At 40.3% G+C, this 20,284-nt stretch overlaps 1 protein-coding gene across 2 annotated transcripts in view; it reads left to right on the plus strand.

The window, feature by feature from the left end:
* rptor (regulatory associated protein of MTOR, complex 1) overlaps positions 1–20,284 on the plus strand; it is a 464,636-nt gene that overhangs the window by 372,029 nt on the left and 72,323 nt on the right. The window lies entirely within an intron of this gene.

Below are 20,284 nucleotides of genomic sequence, written 5' to 3' on the forward strand. Positions count from 1 at the left end.
AATCATTTACTCCAATCGCGTTTTTCCAAAATTTAATGTGATGTATTACTGAATTTACATTGCTGTGACTTTGTTTCACTGTGAATTGTGTTCTTGGGTTAGAATCCTGAAAAATTGTTTCAGAAAACTCCCCTAAGTGGTTTTTGTTTTTCAAATCTGCATTGTAGGGATAGCGTAACTTAAGTGTGGCAATCTAAGACCTATCAATTTCTCTATTATAAATAACGGGTCTATCCCTTTTTTAAAGCTAAGAATGCATGTTGGTTGAAGTGGCAGAACAATTGATACCTGACCAGAAGATTGCAAGTAGCATTCAAGGACTGTCTGCCAGTCAATTGCACTTCTCACTATTGCTTATGTTTAATAACTTTTCAAGTGTTCTTTCTCCAGTATAAGGAAAACATATTACCCGCCTTGGATTTAATGAGTTACAAGAACATAAGTTGATTATGAATCAGGAAAGTCATTCATCCATTTAGAGAGATCCTAAAGATCCCCGTTGTTCCTTAAATGATACCAGGGTTTTCTTCACTATTATGTCTGGAAGTCTTTTCGTTATGTTGATCACTGCATGTGAGGAAAAGGTTTTTCACATCAGTCCTAAATTTACCTTTTACTTGGCTGAATCTGCTCATAATTCAATTAAAATTAATATTCTAGGTTTACCTTTCCCAATCCCATAAGTATCTTGTATATCTGAGTTCAGCTTTCTGATGCCTCCTTTGCAAGCTGAAAACCTTCCTATTGTTTAGCCCTTTGACTGTAGGGATCAGTCTCGTGGCTCTTCTCTGCACTGTCTCTTGTGCTTGTCTCTTGTGTAAATTGGAAACAGTAGTCATCCCCTGAAGCAACATATACTACCTGTCCATCCCGACATAACTCCTCTCACAAGTACTCATTTCCTATCCTTCGGCCAGTTTCTTATCCATTTGCAAAACTTGCCTGAATCCCTAAATCTTTGAGTTTAGCCGTTATGTAGAACATTGTTGAATGTCTTTAGGAAGTCTAGTTACGACGCATTATATGGTTTTCCATAGTCCACTTGGGATTTTACTTGCTCATAAAGGTTGATTGGTTAGTGTTAAACTCCAGAAAGCTTTTTATGGAATGATAATGCTGGAACCTATCTTTACTAAGTTTCACATTTATTGTACAGAGTAAAAGGATTACAAACATGTAGCTCCTCACTCAAACCCTTCACCAGTCTCTTTAAGTGTCTGCTTATAAGTGCTCAAGTAAGACCCCAATTAACACCCGCCACCTGCATATAATTCATCAGTTGATCCTGAGAGAGATACGCTGAGAAATTGTACGAATCCTTAATTCTCTCCTTTAACTCCTTGCTAAGGAATTGTCTGGTGTTTCACCTCCCTGCTTAGGTCTAGTGATGAATGACACCTGACTCTGCTCGCCAATCCATCTACCCTAACCAGTTCTGATCAATAATTTAATTTACTAGCCCTTGATTATGTTACCTTCAAGCTGCTGACTCAGTGAATTAACTCTTCTCAAGTAATCAAGGAAGAAGCCAGACGATGAGTTATGCACTAAACACTATTTATTGGTTACAAATCCCGACTTAAAGTTGGGTACACAAAAACTTAATAGACATGCAAAGATGTAATCAGAGTTACTTAGCAGTTAACTAGCAAATCTTTGGTGGACAAAATGAGTAGCATCAGTTAGACAGGCAATTCAGTGTACCATTGTAAATCAGTGCTATGGATGCTTGGTATTAACAATAGCAGTGACCGGAGTCTGAGATTATAAATTGATTAGATCACTTGTACAGGCATCTTCAGTCAGTGTAGAGTATTTCTCTTACGGGTCTCAATAAAGGCAGTTTTACAGGGTACTGTTTCTATACTACATGGGTTATTTTGGTATAGATAACCCTCAACCTGCTCCTTATTTAACATAGAATGCAAGTAAGATGAATGGGTTTACTTCTGTTTTGACCAGAAAACCCCCCCCCAAACCCACTTGGTTAATATGGACACCGGTGTTGGCATAGTTTCAGCCTACTGGTCCCTTGCTAGTGTCTGGCGAGTCCCTCAAACTGTGGTATACAATCTATCCCCTCAATTTTATTAGCCTGTCTACAACTTCCGTTTCATTTATATCAAAATCTTTGCTTTTGCTCAAACCATCTTCCTTTGGGGAAGAATGCTGCTCATGTATTCTCTTGTGAATACTCAGTAAGAAGCAAGGGAGATAAAATGAGGGAATTTGATGCACTCACACATGCTGTGTTTATCAGCACATTATTCTTTTGGAATTGTGTTTAGTCTAAACCTAACTCAAACTCACATTGGAAGACACTAGCCATTAGTTGTATCAGATGCTCAGAGACATAAAGTGATTCCACTCCATATGTTAGAATTAATACTTTCATATCAATATATAAACCAGATTTCATGCTGATGCAAAAAAGTTCAAGATGTTTCTTTATATTGACCCAAGATAAAACTGACCTCAAATACTAGACTTCCCAATTGTTGCGCGGCATCCCATTTCATCTTCAGGGAAGGAGGGTTGCTGTGTGAAAACAGTGGTGTGCAAAATGATTTTCGCACTCATTCGGTCACTCACTCAAGTCACAATAAATTTGGTAGCTGCACCCTAGTCCATGGTGAATGAAAGAATGTTCAGCTTCTCCATATTTTGAATTTTATGAATTCTAGTTTGACAGTGTGGAGAATGGAAGTGTCAAGTTCTGTAAAATAAGGTGGCACGTTGAGCCTTCAAACATACTTTAATGTATCAGATTATATTGTTCCAAAAGATTTGAATTGCTCCAAGATAAAACATTGATTTGAGGCAATAGTATTTGTCAAAGAGCAGTCAATTTCAGATTTGATCTTTTTTCCATAGGTTTTCTATTGCACAAGAGATGGCAATACAATTTATATATTTGTTTATATTTATATAAACATCATAAAATGTAATTTACATCAATATTTCCAGATCTATATATAGTATTATAAAAAAATCTATCAACATTGATCCCTATCGTGTTGTAGGGAGCTAATCAATTGTTTTGACATTTGATGGTAAATTATAGTCATGTTGGCTATATCAATATCTCTTGCCCTTATCCTTCACCATATTCATTCTTGATGGATCAGAACTAACATCTTGAATTGATCATAGTGCACAAAAATAGTTTATCAAATGTGGCTGCTGTGACAAACATCAGGCATTCAATAGCTGCTTTGTGGTAATCTCTGCAACGATAGTGGTAGTAACTCTATAGTGGGCCTCAGCAAACCAGGTCTAGAAGAAGAGCAGTCACGAAGGTTCCCACTCCTGGTCTCTATTCAACAACTGCTGCTGCAATTATGTAGACAAAGATTTAGAATAGGTTTGGGTATTCCTGTAATAAAAACAAGAAATGCTAGAAATACTCAGCAGATTTTGCAGCATCTGTGGAGAGAGAAGCAGAGTTAACGTTTCAGGTCAGTGACCCTTCATCAGAACTGACAAATATTAGAAATGGAAAAGGTTTTAAGCAAGTAAAGCGGGAGTGGAGCAAGAGGTAACAAAAGAGGTGTTGATCGGACAAGGTCACAGAGAAAAACTGACCAGAAGGTCATGGAACAAAGGCAAACAGTATGTTAATGGTGTGGTGAAAGACAAAGCATTAGTACAGAGAGGGTGTCAATTGATTGTAAAATGAACAGCCCTGGCTCCAAGCACAAACATTAAAAAAAGTGGGTAGGCTCTCTTGCCTCACCCCCACTTTACTTAAAACCTTTTACATTTCTAATATTTGTCAGTTCTGATGAAGGGTCACTGACCTGAAACGCTAACTCTGCTTCTCTCTCCACAGATGCTGCCAGACCTGCTGAGTATTTCCAGCATTTCTTGTTTTTATTTCAGATTCCCAGCATCTGCAATATTTTGCTTTTACATTGGGTATTCTTGTGTTGCCTCCCAGAGATATAGATGATTGGTACTCATCTGTGATGGATTACACCATTCTGTTTTCATGCTTATCACCATTGTGAAGCCTTGTTGCTAATTGAACTTTTTCTCTATCGGTGTTCAGATGTTTTCTTCAACTACACACTCTGCAGCTGAATTATCAAACTAATTATACTGGTTAATTGACTTGGATTAAGCTGCTTGAGAAGCATTAAGGGATCGTTATTATAAGCGCGTTATGGTTAGTTGCTGCTCTCTCTTTGCCATTGACAGAATCACATTCTCATAGCTTGTACTTTTGAAAACCATGTGACCCTGTGAGTTCATTAATTGTGGAGCAGAACCCGGTTTTCTCCGGCTTTTAGCAAAATGAGAAATGTTGAGGACCGAATTCTGAAAAACAGCTTTTACCATTAGTACCCAAGCCTTTTATGCGAACACATCAGACAAAAAATAAAATAATGGCTTACATTTTATCAGAAAAAAACTGAAGAATTGCAGTATTTCTTTCTTAAGACTATATTGCTAGAAATCTCACTTTAATCACCATATATTTTTCATACTGTGACACAATTGCATTTTTGATACAATTTTATTAAACTTCCTCAAATCTAAATTAAACAATAAATAAGCCTATGAAAATAGCATGACATTTCTCTCTGGTGGGCATCTCTAATGTGGTGTCACTGCTAGACATGTTGATACAAATTTTGCATTGACCAGCTTATGTTCGAACAAGTGATTGCATTGCTTTGCTAACTGAATAGTGATTTTTCAGTTAAATTGTAACGATATACTTTGAGGCATGCAAGATATTTTGAATAATTTCCTTCAGTTTTCTTTTTTGATCAAAGATAAGATACTGTTTATTAAACTGGAGTAGATGTTTGTGTGATCCTGTATTTGGTTTGCAAACCTTGTGATTCATGATTTGTTAATGAACCTTGCAGAGATTATTCACTTAAATCCTAAAGATAATTGTTTAATCCAGTTATGTGGAGGTAAGGTGGTTAATCTTTACAAACATATTTTTCTGTTTGACTAGTGTACCCAGAGTTTTTAATTCACACTCTAAAATCCATGCATATGAAAAGGCATACATACAATTTGTGTCCCAAACAAAACTTATAGCAGTTATTAAGATGATAAATATTTCTTTTAAACTACATCGTAAATACCAGTTACTGGATTTTTCATGCTCTTGCCTCTTCCAAGACACAACAATATGTTCTGCATCAGTAAAACTTGTTTATATGGAAAGCTTTTCTGTTGGAGGAGAGTGACTTCAAGAAAGACTTACACTTATCAGGCACCTTTCAGGACCTCAGGACATAGCAAAATGCTTTACAGTCAACAAAGTACTTTTGAAATGTAGTCACTGCTGTAAAGAAGAAAACGCAACAGACAATTTGCACACAACAAGCTCCCACAAATAGAATTCTAATAATGAGCAGATGAAGTGTTTTAGCGATGTTGATTGAGAGCTAAATATTGTCCAGGACACCAGGCATAACTCCCCTGCTGCTCTTCAGAATAGTTTAGTTTAGAGATACAGCACTGAAACAGGCCCTTCGGCCCACCGAGTCTGTGCCGACCATCAACCACCCGTTTACACTAATCCTACACTAATCCCATATTCCTATCACATCCCCACCTATCCCTATATATTTCCCTACCACCTACCTATACTAGGGGCAATTTATAATGGCCAATTTACCTATCAACCTGCAAGTCTTTGGCATAGTGCCATGGGATCATTTATGTCTGCTGGAGCGAACAGATATAAAGGCTCGGTTTAAAGTCTCATCCGAATGATGAGACTAATTCGTGCATACGAAGAGTTAGCCTATGCGCTTTAAATGAGATTCTGCGTAAAGGCACTGTATGTTGTAAAAATTGCCAAAGTGTTTTATGAAAACAAAAGTTGCATTTTGCTGCAGGGTGCTCGATTTAATTATTCCTGAGCAACTTTATTATTATTTTTTTTAACAACTATTGGTTACTGTGTTGCTTTTCTTAATGCGTGATGCCTAGCCCAGCACCTCGTAAACAGAGTTCCTAAGTGGCAAGGTTTTTAAAACAAAAACAACTATGTTTATTTTGAAGTGTTTGCATGTATGAAGCAGGCTTTGGACAAGTAGCTACAGTTCCAGTTATTCTAATTCATTTCTCCATCCTTCACATGCATGTGTTTGTAATGGAACATGGCTTTTACAATGTTGCAAAGCCACCCATGCAATCTTTCCATCCCAGATGGTATGAAAGCAGCTGCATGGGCTGAGGCAGCAATTCTTTTTGGCCCTGCACCACTTTGCTACCACTTGCAAGTTCTTCAGTGATTTCACTCTGTGATAGATAACCTATCCACCAGAAATACTTTGATGAAGAGTCATACAATGTCTCTTGGCATTTCTTCACGGACAAAGATTTTGGGAAGGTTGTAGACATCGGTTGCAGGCCTATCCGTGACCGGCAGATTCTCCTATAGCGTGTACAAGTGAAGGTGTAGTCGCTGCTGGGAACAATTGGATCTGCCCTTCTCCTCCTTTTCTCTTTCATGCCGGTTCTTCGCACAGTCTCAAAGGTGTCTGTAGCCCTCCTGATGTAGTATCTCCAGGGATCACGATCTATGGCCTGCGCTTCCCACTGGCGATGGTCGATGTGGCACACAGAGAGGGACTTCTTCAGGGAGTCTTGAAACGTTCCTTGAGGCCCCTCTGTTCCTTTTACCCGTGGTCAGCTCTCCATACAGCACAATCTTGGGCAGGCAACTGTCGTCCATCCGGGCAACGTGATCCGCCCAATGCAGTTGGCTTTGCAGGAGGATGGCCTCGATGCTGGTGATATTGGCTGTTTCCAGGACTTCGATGTTTGAGATGCGGCCAGAGGATCTTGAGGATGCTGCGGAGGCAGCGCTGATGGAAGCGCTCTATAAGGCGTACATGATTGCAGTATAGGACCCATGACTTGATGCCATACAGAAGGGTGGTAAGGACTATGGCTTTGTACACTTTGAGTCTGGTCTGTGCTCTGAGGCTGTGGTTGCTCCACACATGTTTGTAGAGTCTGCCAAATGTACTGTTTGCTGTTGAGAGCCTATTGTCCACTTCCTTTTCTATGGTGGCATCAAACAAGATGACGCTTCCCAAATAAGTAAATTGCTTGACAGCATTCAGCTCAGTTCCCTCGATGACAATGCTTGGCAGTCTATATTCTTCTTGGGGAGCAGGCTAATGCAGGACTTCAGTTTTCTTTAAACTGATTTTTAGTCTGAAGGGTTGTGCAGCCTCGGAAAAATGTGTTGTTATACGTTGCAAGTCTGACTGACTGTGGGCCAGAGAGCACAGTCATTGGCAAAAAGAAGTTCACGGATGAGTTTTTCTTGTGTCTTTGTGTGAAGCTGAAGACGCCTGAGGTTGGAAAGGCCTCCCTCAGTCTGAAAGCGTACGTAAACTCCCTCCTTGAGGTTTTCTGTTGCTTGCTGCAGCATCATGCTGAAAAAGATGGTGAATAGGGTCGGGGCCAGCACACATCCCTGCGTCAAGCCGTTGGAGATACAGAAGGGACTTGAGAGGTCGCTGTTTTGCTTGACTTGTCGGTACTGATTTTCATTAAGCTGCTTCATCATGGCCAGTAACCTGGGTGGGCATCCAAGTTTTTCAAGGATTTTCCAAAGTCCATCTCTGCTCACAGTGTCGAATGCCTCGGTCGTCTTCTTTCTTCTTTGGCCTCCTTATCTCGAGAGACAATGGGTAAGCGCCTGGAAGTGGTCAGTGGTGTGTGGAGCAGCGCCTGGTGTGGCTATAAAGGCCAATTCTAGAGTGACAGACTCTTCCACAGGCGCTGCAGAAATATTTGTTTGTCGGGGCTGTTGCACAGTTGGCTCTCCCCTTGCGCCTCTGTCTTTTTTCCTGCTAACTGCTGAGTCTCTTCGACTCGCCACACTTTAGCCCCGCCTTTATGGCTGCCCGCCAGCTCGGGCGAACGCTGGCAACTGACTCCCACGACTTGTGATCAACGTCGCAGGACTTCATGTCGCGTTTGCGGATGTCTTTAAAGTGGAGACATGGACGGCCGGTGGGTCTGATACCAGTGGCGAGCTCGCTGCACAATGTGTCTTTGGGGATCCTGCCATCTTCCATGCGGCTCACATGATCAAGCCATCTCAAGCGCCGCTGACTCAGTAGTGTGTATAAGCTGGGGATGTTGGCCGCCTCGAGGACTTCTGTGTTGGAGATACGGTCCTGCCACCTGATGTCAAGTATTCTCCGGAGGCAGCGAAGATGGAATGAATTGAGACGTCTCTCTTGGCTGACATACGTTGTCCAGGCCTCGCTGCCATAGAGCAAGGTACTGAGGACACAGGCTTGATACATTCAGACTTTTGTGTTCCATGTCAGTGCACCATTTTCCCACACTCTCTTGGCCAGTCTGGACATAGCAGTGGAAACCTTTCCCATGCGCTTATTGATTTCTGCATCTAGAGACAGGTTACTGGTGATAGTTGAGCCTAGGTAGGTGAACTCTTGAACCACTTTCAGAGCGTGGTCGCCAATATTGATGGATGGAGCATTTCTGACGTCCTGCCCCATGATCGTTTTCTTGAGGCTGATGGTTAGGCCAAATTCATTGCAGGCAGCTGCAAACCTGTCGATGAGACTCTGCAGGCACTCTTCAGTGTGAGATGTTAAAGCAGCATCGTCAGCAAAGAGGAGTTCCCTGATGAGGACTTTCTGTACTTTGGACTTCGCTCTTCGCCTTGGTGAGGTCTATGAAAGTGGCGTACAGGCCTTTGTTTTGCTGACGACGCTTTTCTTGTAATTGTCTGAGTGCAAGTACCATGTCTGTGGTGCCTCTGTTTGCTCTGAAACCACACTGGCTGTCTGGGAGTTTTTCTTCCGCAATGGTAGGCACAAGCCTGTTCAGAAGTATTCTAGTTCTTCCCAGCAATAGAAAGGAGGGTGATCCCCAGTGGTTGGAGCAGTCTGATTTTTCTCCTTTGTTTTTGTACAAGGTGATGATAACGGCATCACGACGATCCCGTGGAATCCTGCCCTGTTCCCAGCAGGTCATGAAAAGCTTGGTGTATAGGGCAGGGCCACCATGCTTCACGGCTTCGGGTGGAAGTCCATCGGCTCTGGGGGCTTTGTTGTTCTTCATCGGGTTGATGGCGGTCACAGTTTCTTCCAGAGTTGGGCTCTCATCCAGTTCTTCTTTGACAGGCTGTTGCTGGATGCGATTGATGGCAGTATCATGCACTGTGCACTTGGCACTGAAGAGAGTTTCAAAGTGCTCCGACCAGGACTGACTGCTTGTTGGTGTGTGGGGTCTTGCCATCAGCATCCCTCAAGGGGTTTTGGGTTCAATATGCTGGCCCATAGACAGATTTTAGTGCTTCATAGAAACTATTTATGTCGCCAGTATCAGCGTACAGTTGAGTTTTTTCCACAAGTGCAGTCCACCAGTCATTTTGGATGTTCCTCAGCTTACATTGTAGGGTGCTGCATGCTTGACGGTAGGCTGTCTTTTCTCTTCGCTGCGCCAGGCAAGCCTGATGAGCTGACCTTTTTATTTTTAGCAGAACTTGAATGTCCTCGTCATTTTCATCAAACCAGTCCTTTCTTGGTGCTGGGTCTGCTGACCCTGTTGGAAGTATCCAGTACTGCAACTTTGATGTGTTCCCAGAGTTCTTCTGAAGTGGAATCAACAGTGAGATCAGGATATTCCAGTCTAGTCTGTAAGGTTGTTTGATATCTATATCTGCAAGATGAGGTTTGCAGGTTACTGACTCGAAATTTCTTTGATGGGTTGTCCCTAGGCCTGTTCTTGGGTTTAGGCTTGAAGTGGAAGTTCATCTTTGAACGAACGGTGATCTGTATAACAGTCAGCACTGGCCATGACTGTAGTATGCAGGACGTCCTTTAGGTCACGCTGGTGCACCAAGATGTAATTTATCAGGTGCCAGTGTTTAGAGTGGTGATGCATCCATGTGGTCTTGAAGCGATCTTTTTGTTGAAAGGTGGTGTTGGTTTTGGGCAGCTGCTTTTCTGCACAGCGTTCCAAGAGTAAACGTCCATTTTCATTACAGTTTCCAACTCCATGGTTGACCATGTTCAGTGGAAGGAATATACCTGGTGCTGATCCAGATGTCTGCAACCATTATCACTTGAGATTTCCTGTATTTTGGTCGCCAGGTCCTGTTGAACTTGAGTATAAACCAAGATCTGTTGAGGGCCATAATGAGCTATTGCTAGCTTTATCTTTCATATTTCAAAGAATTTCTTGGAGCTTTTGCTCCTGTTTTATGAACAAGGCTTGGAAAACAAATCTGGCCTCCCTCCTTCATTTAAACCTGGTGCACTGTAAACTATAATACAGTCGGCATATTCTAGCAGGCTGTCATCTCTTTGCTCAGAAGGTTACGCCTTTTTAAGAATTTTTTTTGCTTCTGTTTGGCAGATATTGTATGAACATTGTGTTTATTTTATATTAATTGCCAGGAATCTAGCGGCATGCCCCGTTAGTTGGACCTTTTCCGTCAGCCTTCAGCTCGAGAAATTTGCATTAGCTAATATGTGATGGACAGGAAGTGCGTGAATACAGACTGTTGTTAGAATATTTTATATCTTGTGCAGTATGCTCAGACATCCCATGGCATTACTTACAGTCCTTTCAGAGTTGTGCTGTTCCTGTGTGGATGCTAGGTTTGAGAGTGAAGAAGGGTCCACATTGTAATTTGTAAAACAGTTGTGCAAGAGGTGTTTAGGGACAGTGAAGTAAATTTAGTTCCTGAAAAGCTGTGTTTTTCCCTCTCTGCAGGTAGAGAACTGCTGTGCGATGAATATGGTAACTTGTATAATTTTTCAAAATTTGAAAGTTTAAAAATTCATGATTTATATTTTGATCCTCAAAAAAAAAACACATTCCTAGTTATGACTTTCTAGCTGTAGGATATTAGATTGGGAATTTCAAATGGCATTTAGTTACACTAGTGTATTCTGAACTCACTTCAGTTTCTCAGTACTCAGGGAGTTAAATTCGACAAGTTCATTGGTTTTCCCCCAACAAACTAAAGTCGTAAAATACAGACCTTGTAATTGGTTCTGGCTGAGTGGGAGATAGAAGGTGTAAAAATCTATGGCGTGTCATGATCCTAATCATGTAACACTATTTCAGCGCCCACATTGCCTCAGGAGTTCTCGAGCAGTTTTGTTTACTGGAAAGAGGTTCTGAAGGGGAAAAGAAAGACTGCAAATATTATTTTGATGGAGACCATAATGAAATATTATTTGTATTGTGTAGTTGGTGATTTTCATAATTGGCACTTCAGTAAACTTTGAGGTCATGACACATTATATTGGGAACAATTTTGCATAATTTTGGGTATGGAGTTCTTATCACAGCAGGAGATATTTTCAAATTTATAAATGTGCATATTTTTCCTATAAGTAAACGTCTATTGCAGAAACCTGGCTTTTCATCATTTAAAGATGTATTGATGAAGTGAAGTTTGGAATTTAATATAGGTAAAAAGCTTTAATTTACTAAACAAATATTAAAAATTTTGAGGACTGTATCATCAATTCTGTATGATAGCTGTGTTACGACCAGGTGCAAAAGGTGTTTGTTACTTTCTTCACCTAGTCTTATTGTAACTGCATTTAGTTTTAAACACTGTGTTTTGAGCTCCCTTTTTGTGAATCCTGGTTCACAGTTTTTCCAATTATAAGACAAAGAAACCAATTCACACAGGCTTTCTCGGGTTTAAAGAAGAAAGATGAAATTCTATTAAAACTTAAACTCTAATACGGCTCACGCCTATGGATATACGACACGCCCACGCTAGCATGCATACACGATATACACATGCAAATAGGGACGGAAAAGATAAGTAGAACATTTGAGGCAATATCTTGTTACTGTTTTTCGAACTGCTGTAGTCCTTCTTTGAAGATATGGTCTTGCGTTTCGTTGGGGCCCAGTATTCATCTCAAACATTGTTCACATAGGAGACTGTTCTCGCTTTGAGTTTACGTGTCTTCACAAGATTCAGGTCCGTGGGAAAGAGATGGAGGCAGGCAGACAGGGGAGATGTTCCCAGTCCATGAGCACATGGCGTTCTCTGTTCCAGTTCCTTTGTTGGGAGTTCAAATTTTTTTTAAAAACTCCCAAGTTGCCCAGCAGGTTAGTCATGCGACTAGCTCCTTATATGGAACAGTCTCTTCAAAATCCTTTGGAAGTTCAAATTCTCTGCAACAGCCAGTTAGTCATGTGACTAAAACTAGTCTGACCACTTCTGGAAAGTAACAACTGGGTCCTTTTGTTCCAACATTGCTAGTTCTATGCAAATGTCCTTCCAGTCAGGGTCTTGCAATTTTAAGTTTTAATGTTCATGTGGGCCTCAGTCTTGGCAGGTGGGGGGTTTGCCTGACAGCTGAAATAATATTTCTTTTGATTATTCCATTTTAGGATGGAACATAATGGAAACTGCATTCTTCCATCTAAAGTTCTGCAATGTTATTTCAAATAGTTAATTGTGCTGAATTTGTACTTCCCAACTAATATGCATTTCTGACAAATATTCATGACACATCAGGAAATTACTAAAGTATCACATTACACAAGAACACAGGAAATGAGCAGAAGTAGACCCTATGGCCCTTCGAGTCTGCTCTGCCATTCAGTACGATCATGGTGATCTTGGGCTTTAATTCCAGTTTTCTGCCCACTCCCCATATCCCTTGCTTCCCTGCGAGACCGAAAATCTATCTACTAGACGGAGTTATTTAAATTGTTTGCCAGTGCCCTATTATCTTGAAAACGTAGCAATTTTGCCTTTTGCCTAATCTCCTCTAGTCCCTTCCCCCACAGCAGACAATGACATTTTGGTTGAAAAATGAGTCCTGTTTGAAGGAAGCATACAGAATATGCATCACATCATGGAATATGGAAAGTGATCTTAGTCAGATTATTAGTTGTGGGGGACACTACTATTCGCCTCGGGTTACCCCAAAGTGAAGCAAGAAATTTTTGAGCAAGGCTTCTGCTTCTGATCACTACCCTGGGAACTCTGCTGGAATATATTCATGTGTGAAAGTCAGGTGAAGATGACATTGTACTCTGCTCTATGGCTAAAGTTGCCAACTCTGCCTTGACATATTTCTGGAGATTTGATCATGTGAGATTTGATTATTATTTGCAGATGTTATTGCATTTACCTCGTTTGAGTGTCTTAGTATCACCAAACCCCAAATAAAATGTTGGAGCACAAAAGGATAGAAAGATTTAAGGATAAATAATGTTTAAATAAAAACTGCTTATGTGGTGTTTCAACAGTACCGCAATGCGAAAAAAAGTAATTGTCAGCAATTCAGCAAAAGCATCATCAATATAAGTAACTTGTAAATAAAGTTTTCATGCTGTGTATTGTAAAAAGTCATAAACTGTAAGTTACACAAATAATAAATGAAAACGAGACCAAGCCTACTTCAGTTCGCTGACTCCCACACCCCACTACTGAATCCAAGCTTCAGGGAGGTGAGATTTAGTCCTCAAGAGAAGCACCATAGCTGCCTGTGTCCTGGAACACAACACAAATAGAATAGTGCACATTACAGGCTGACATAAGCTCGCTCTCTCCAGTTTGTGTTTCTCTCCCCTCTCCACTTTGCTTTCCTTCCCTTCCCTCCTCCAGTTTGCATTGCACTTGTTCTTCATCTTCAGTTTGTTTCTTCTCCTCCCCAGTTTGTGTTTCTTTGTTTCTCTCTCTTCCCACCCTCCCCAAGCACACTCTCGGCACTCACAAATTTTCCAGTCAATTTTCATTGGCTCCATTGCTGTCATCCTCATAACCAGCAGTGAAAGGTGTGTTCTATCAGGAGGGCCAGCAGGGCAATGCGGTTTGGTTGCAAGCCACGCCAGCCAGAGCACTGCGCATGCATAAACCACACGTGCAGAATCTGTTTCTCCCAAGTCGCCAACAGCAGTGTTAGGGCAACTGATTGCCCATTCCGATAGACCCTCGCCATAAGCAGGAGGGTTGGGAACCCTATCTACAGGAGAATCTGTTGCACTCTATGTTTAAGCTCATAATCAAAGGTGGCTGTTGTGAGGTATCTGACTGCCAGCGATGCATAGAAATATGAGCCAAAGCTTTTAAGAGAGGCAGGGGATAAAACTGAAAGAGGGAAGAAGAATTGCTCAGCATAAAAGACAATGAAAGGTATGCAGCAGCGTCTTGTCTGTCACTAGTTATCTCTGGCTCTACACCATAACATTGTAGTTGCACACTGCATCAACTTTGGCTCAGTGGTAGCGCTCTCGCATCTGAGTCTGAAGCTTGTGAGTTCAAGTCCCACTTCAAAGGTAAACACATATTCTAGGCTGGCATTTCAGTGGAGTCTGCCTGGATGCTATATTACAGCCAGCTTGCCTCAGAAGAGATTGCATTCAGTTTGCATTTATAAGGTGAGAGCATAAATGTGGTGTTTGGTTGCAGGCATTAGTCCATTTATTTTAAGCGGGAGGCGGTGGCGTACTGGTATTGTCACTGGACTAGTAACCCAGAGACCCAGGTATTGCTCTGGGGACATGGGTTCAAATCCCACCACAGCAGAAGGTGGAATTTGAATTCAATTAATAAATCTGGAATTAAAAAGCTGTCTAATGATGGCCATGAAACCATTGTCGATTGTTGTAAAAACCCATCTGGTTCACTAATGTCCTTTAGGGAAGGAAATCTGATGTCCTTACCTGGTCTGGCCTACATGTGACTCCAGATCCACAGCAATGTGGTCTAGCAAGCCCTTTCAGTTCAAGGGCAATTAGGGATGGATGATAAATGCTGGCCTGGCCTGCGACGCCCACATTCCATGAAAGAATTTTTTAAAAAGTTAAACACTTCAGCTAAAGCTGCTGATAAAGGAATGTTAGACAGATACATCAATGCATCTGCTAATATCACCAACGGAAATTTTCATGTTGAGATCACTGCCCGGATCAATGAGATTCAAAATTTTAATTTCTTAAGTTATGTATTTAGTAAAATTATAACTCATGTTTCTGCTGAGACACAGGTCATCTTTCCCATATGTAGATCTTTCAGATTTTTACATATGGTACAAATTGGCCCTGGAACTGCTCTGTTTACCTTGTTGCGGAAAAGAAAACTTGCATTTATGTTGTGCAGTATCATATCAGAACACTTACATTTTGGAGCTTAACATTATTTGAGCACACACAACTACTCGAGAGTAACTCCCCATAAACAGCAGGGAGATGAATGACAAGTTAATCTGTTTTTTTGGTTTTTGTTATGGGAGGAATGTTGATATGAACTCTGCTTTTCTTTGAATAGTACTGTAGAGTCTACAATCCTCAACTGAACAGGGCTATAATTTAACATCCCATCTGTGAAATAGAAAATAATGACTGAAGGTGCTATTTCTTTAGCAACACTGTTTGTATTTCCACAGACTGGAAAAAGGTACTACACGATGTTATCAAATTGTCCCAAAACAACGGATGAAAAGATTTTTTTTCAAAAGCAAGAATGCTATTGAACATTGAACATCTCTATTCTGTTGGGTTCTACAATGTGTTTCTAATATAAGAGACCAGAATTCTTTAATTATTGAAGTTTTCCCAGTCTTCCATCCAAACTAAACATAAGCTGTTAACTTTCAGAAATAGTGAGCAGGTTGACTTGCAGATGTGGTACTTTGACAAATTGATTGTCATATTTAGGTTGATAGGAAAAATAACTGAAGTTGTGAAAGAAAAGTACTTTGAGGAATATTGATACTGCTGCAAGTTTACAGAAGCATGAGGTGGCCAAATCCTGCAATATTTCAGTCCTAAAGATATTAGCTGGTAGATCTCATCGCTTATCAAAAATTGAAGCTTCAATTAGATAATCATGACATTGAGTAACCTAGTCTGCCTGTAAAGCTGCAGTGACACGATGTCTCAGTTTCAGTAATGCACCACAAGTGCTGATCTCAGCCTGCTGTGCATTCAGTCTGGCTGAACCCATGCCAACACTGAAGCTACAGTGGGTTGCACGAGTACAGGTGCATGATTAAAATTGGAATACTGCAAGAGGAAAGTCAGTATACATTGAGGATCTTTTGCTCGAACTATAAATGTCTTGTACTTCATTTATAATTTACTACAGAACAGCTTCCATCTGGACACTCAGTTCAGCAACTTTTATCATTATGGTGTAACTCTAGACAGGTAATGGCTATTTAATGTGACCACTAGTGGCTGAGACCAGTAAATCGATTCCTATTTCTGTGGTTGCAAATCTGTGTTCCAGCAAAAGTGACCAACAGTGAATTTTTTCTCTTGTTTCGTGTTAATTCCTGTTTTCTTTCAAATATTATGAAAAAATTCTACAGTTTATGTATTTGAAAGATGGGTTCTACTTGTCAATACCATAGCCCTTTTAAATCCAATATTTTTAATGGTGACGTAAAGAAAAAAATCAGAACTTTTTTTGAATAAAACCAAATACTTTCCCACCTTTTTTCAAACAACTTTCCTTCTAAGGTTCTTTAACACCCTTCCTGGAAGGATGGAGAAATGATACCCACATGTTGAGTAATGGAAAACACAACTGGAGTGTAGATTGATTCTTTATGTGCTTCAGTAACTAGACATTCTTCCTTCTGATGTTGAAATATGCACACACATCTTTTCTACAAGTGCTGTGAAACCCTGGAAGAATTTTATCCAGGAGAGTAAAATAGTATAAAGGGCTTTTTAAAAAAAAAAAATCTCATCAACATAATCTTTGAATAATTTGGCATAACAGAGACCTTTGAGATTTTGTTTGGGGATGTAGCAAATTATAAAATTTGATATCATTAAAATATTCTGAAAAAAAATTATGGGTAGGAGAGAAAAATAATCTCTATGTTGGAAAAAAAAAACCATGGTTTGAATCCAGGTAGAACCGATAAATTAGAACCATTGTAAATTATTGCAGATGGTATTTTAATAACTGATCTATCTAGCATCCAGGAAACAGGGAAGGTATCACTGCAGTGCTGTCATGGCTGCAAATTTATGTAACTGTTATAAAATATTCATGAAAAGGGATGTTAAAGCACTGAACTGAGGCTGCTTTGGGCATTGCATAAGTTGAGTGAAATGCTTCAACTCATAACATCTGAAATATACCAGGAGAGGGTGCACCCTTTGCCAGCAGTTACATGCCTATGCATTTAAACGCCATTTAAATCTGTAATCACCTGTGAGTAGTACAGTAACTTTCTATCCATATACTACTTTCTATCCAGGCATCTAAATCTTTCATCAGTGAGTACAAAATGTCACCAATTTTCATTAATTAGACATTTCCTTTTAAAGAAAATGCTGTAGAAACCAATGTCTGTCAGCACTGACTTATCACCTCAATACTTCAAATATTAGAGATTTGTCAGAATTGGTAAGCAGGTTCTTCAAGTTGGATTTTTAGGAACTCTTATTTCCCCATTCCAACCTTAAGCACCTGCCTCTTCAATAAATTGCAGAAATAAATGTTTTGTGCACAATTTCAGCATATTGCTGAATTAATGTTGTTGTATCTACTTCCACTGGTCTGAGACCAGTGTCTATCGTGAAACTGCAGCCTGAGGATGTTGTTGATGCAAACCACAGGAGTGATGCTCAAGTAGTAAAAGGAGAATCAAAATCTCTGCCATTAATCTCAGTCCGCTGCCCCCACCCCCCCCCCCCCCCCCCCCATTGCCATTGGGTGACAACACACAATCTTACAGAACAGAAGAAATTTTAGAAACAAGCAAGAACATTGGGTCCAACAAATGAATTGATTTTTAACCAATTCTATATGCCTTCCCAATATATCCTTCAAACCGATCTCTGAAAAAACTCAGCCGGTTGCTTCCTGAATTTTCCAATTCAGTTGCCTTCCCTGAGAACTTGAATTCTAAAAGGCAATTGCCCTTCAAGTGAAAATGTTCCTGCTGATTTCTTCCTGATTTCCCAACATTTTAACTTGTATTCCCAGATATTTGGGAATTTAAATTGCACATTCATAGTTGTTTTCTATCTCTATTCTCCTCTTACAACATAAGCAGCTAAGCCATGACTGACTATTAGTTGAAAGCTGGAGTTGCACATCGCTTCCTTTATTTTTAAGGCATCTGGAGCACTGTTCATTTTTTATTTTCCCGGTGCTTACTATGATCTTCTGAAGAGAGAATGCAGCAAATGACCAGAAAGATCCTGACTGCAACAGGCTGCCTATGTCTGATGGTAGAACACTGCAAATCTTTTGCAAGTCTTTTGAACACGATTAGGATTGAAACCTTTAAACAATATGATCTTTAAAAATAAACTTCTATTTGATTATTGATCATGGTCTTAAGACCTTTAGATTGAAAACTGTTGCCCCCGTGCATGAGGGTTATTCCATTTCCATTCGTTCTAATGATGTGAAGAAGCTAGTTCAATTATATAAAGAACCCATTAGGAAATATTTTTTAAAAACTGAAGCTACCATAAACTGTAAAAAGAAAGCATATAAAATTTCCTTTTCCCTTTTGGTTCAAAGCAGATGCATTTTATCTCACACCAGCACACCATGTTCTTTGGAAATCTTTACAAGAATTTATTGGAAGGGATGCATACTGCTAAGTTGATTCCTTTCCTTACCTGCTGTATACTCATGTAGTTCTGGCAGAGATCACTGAATAGTGATTAGGAACTGAGACTAGTGACTGATTTTCAGGAAGCTTGAAGGCATTTGTTGTACCCTGACTGCCATCTTGATTGCAGTTCGCTAACTCAGCGCCTGGTACTTTGCCAGTCTGTATGACTCAACAACTCATTGCCACAATCAACTGAGGCATTGAGGTAGCCTTGCATAGCTTCCTTTTATTAAAGAGCACAAAACATTTTTGTATTCAGACATTGACTCCCTCTTTCTTCCCTTCCCCCACCCTCCAAAAACAAGTTGCTCATGGGTTGATGTCCTTCAAAGCAGAGGTGCCCTGTAATGCACACACCTCTTGTCAAACTATTTTTAGTCATTGAATAGGCAGTTAGTTACCTCTTTTGTTTTACAGGATCAGTCTTCTCGCCATATGATTGCTTAATTAACTTTCCAAAGTATCTTTGGCTGTAGGAATTGGCAGCAAATTAACCTTCTGAATCCACTCCCTGTTTCAATAATTAGTGCTGTGGGATCTAATTAAAATTGACTTACTGGGACAACCACCAAAATACGCTTGAAGAGTTTTTTTATATTGCAGTGAAGTTGGATGTCGGACTCTCTGATGAAACATTAAACCAAGGCCCCATCTGCCCCTCAGGTGGACATAAAAGATTGCATGACAATATTTCAAAAAGAGCAGGAAAGTTATTCCTGGTGCCCTGGCCAATATTTATCCCTCAACATCAAAAATAAAATCTGGTCAACATCACATTGCTGTTTGTGAGAGCTTGCTGTGTGCAAATTGCCTGCCACGTTTCCTACATTACAACAGTGACTATGCTTCAAAAGTACTTTATCAGCTGTAAAGTATTTCGGGATATTCTGTGGTCATGATAGGCACTGTTTAAATGCAAGTCTGTCTTTCTTCATATATTGTGCAGAATCTTTGTGATCGCTTTTGTGGAGCTAAAGACCTAATTAGATTAGGAAATGAACTCATGGACAGTTATGGGAGGTTTTTTTAGAATTAGAATTAGAACATTACAGCGCAGTACAGGCCCTTCGGCCCTCGATGTTGCGCCGACCTGTGAAACCATCTGACCTACACTATTCCATTTTCATCCATATGTCTATCCAATGACCACTTAAATGCCCTTAAAGTTGGCAAGTCTACTACTGTTGCAGGCAGGGCGTTCCACGCCCCTACTTCTCTCTGAGTAAAGAAACTACCTCTGACATCTGTCCTATATCTATTACCCCTCAACTTAAAGCTATGTCCCCTCATGTTTGCCATCACCATCCGAGGAAAAAGACTCTCACTATCCACCCTATCTAACCCTCTGATTATCTTATATGTCTCTATTAAGTCACCTCTCCGCCGCCTCCTCTCCAACGAAAACAACCTCAAGTCCCTCAGCCTTTCCTCATAAGACCTTCCCTCCATGCCAGGCAACATCCTAATAAATCTCCTCTGCACCCTTTCCATAGCTTCCACATCCTTCCTATAATGCGGTGACCAGAACTGCACGCAATTAGATTAGATTAGAGATACAGCACTGAAACAGGCCCTTCAGCCCACCGAGTCTGTGCCGAACATCAACCACCCATTTATACTAATCCTACACTAATCCCATATTCCTACCAAACATCCCCACCTGTTCCTATATTTCCCTA

The sequence above is a fragment of the Heterodontus francisci genome, chromosome 26, assembly GCF_036365525.1.
Source record: "Heterodontus francisci isolate sHetFra1 chromosome 26, sHetFra1.hap1, whole genome shotgun sequence".
Taxonomy (NCBI): Eukaryota; Metazoa; Chordata; class Chondrichthyes; order Heterodontiformes; family Heterodontidae; genus Heterodontus; species Heterodontus francisci.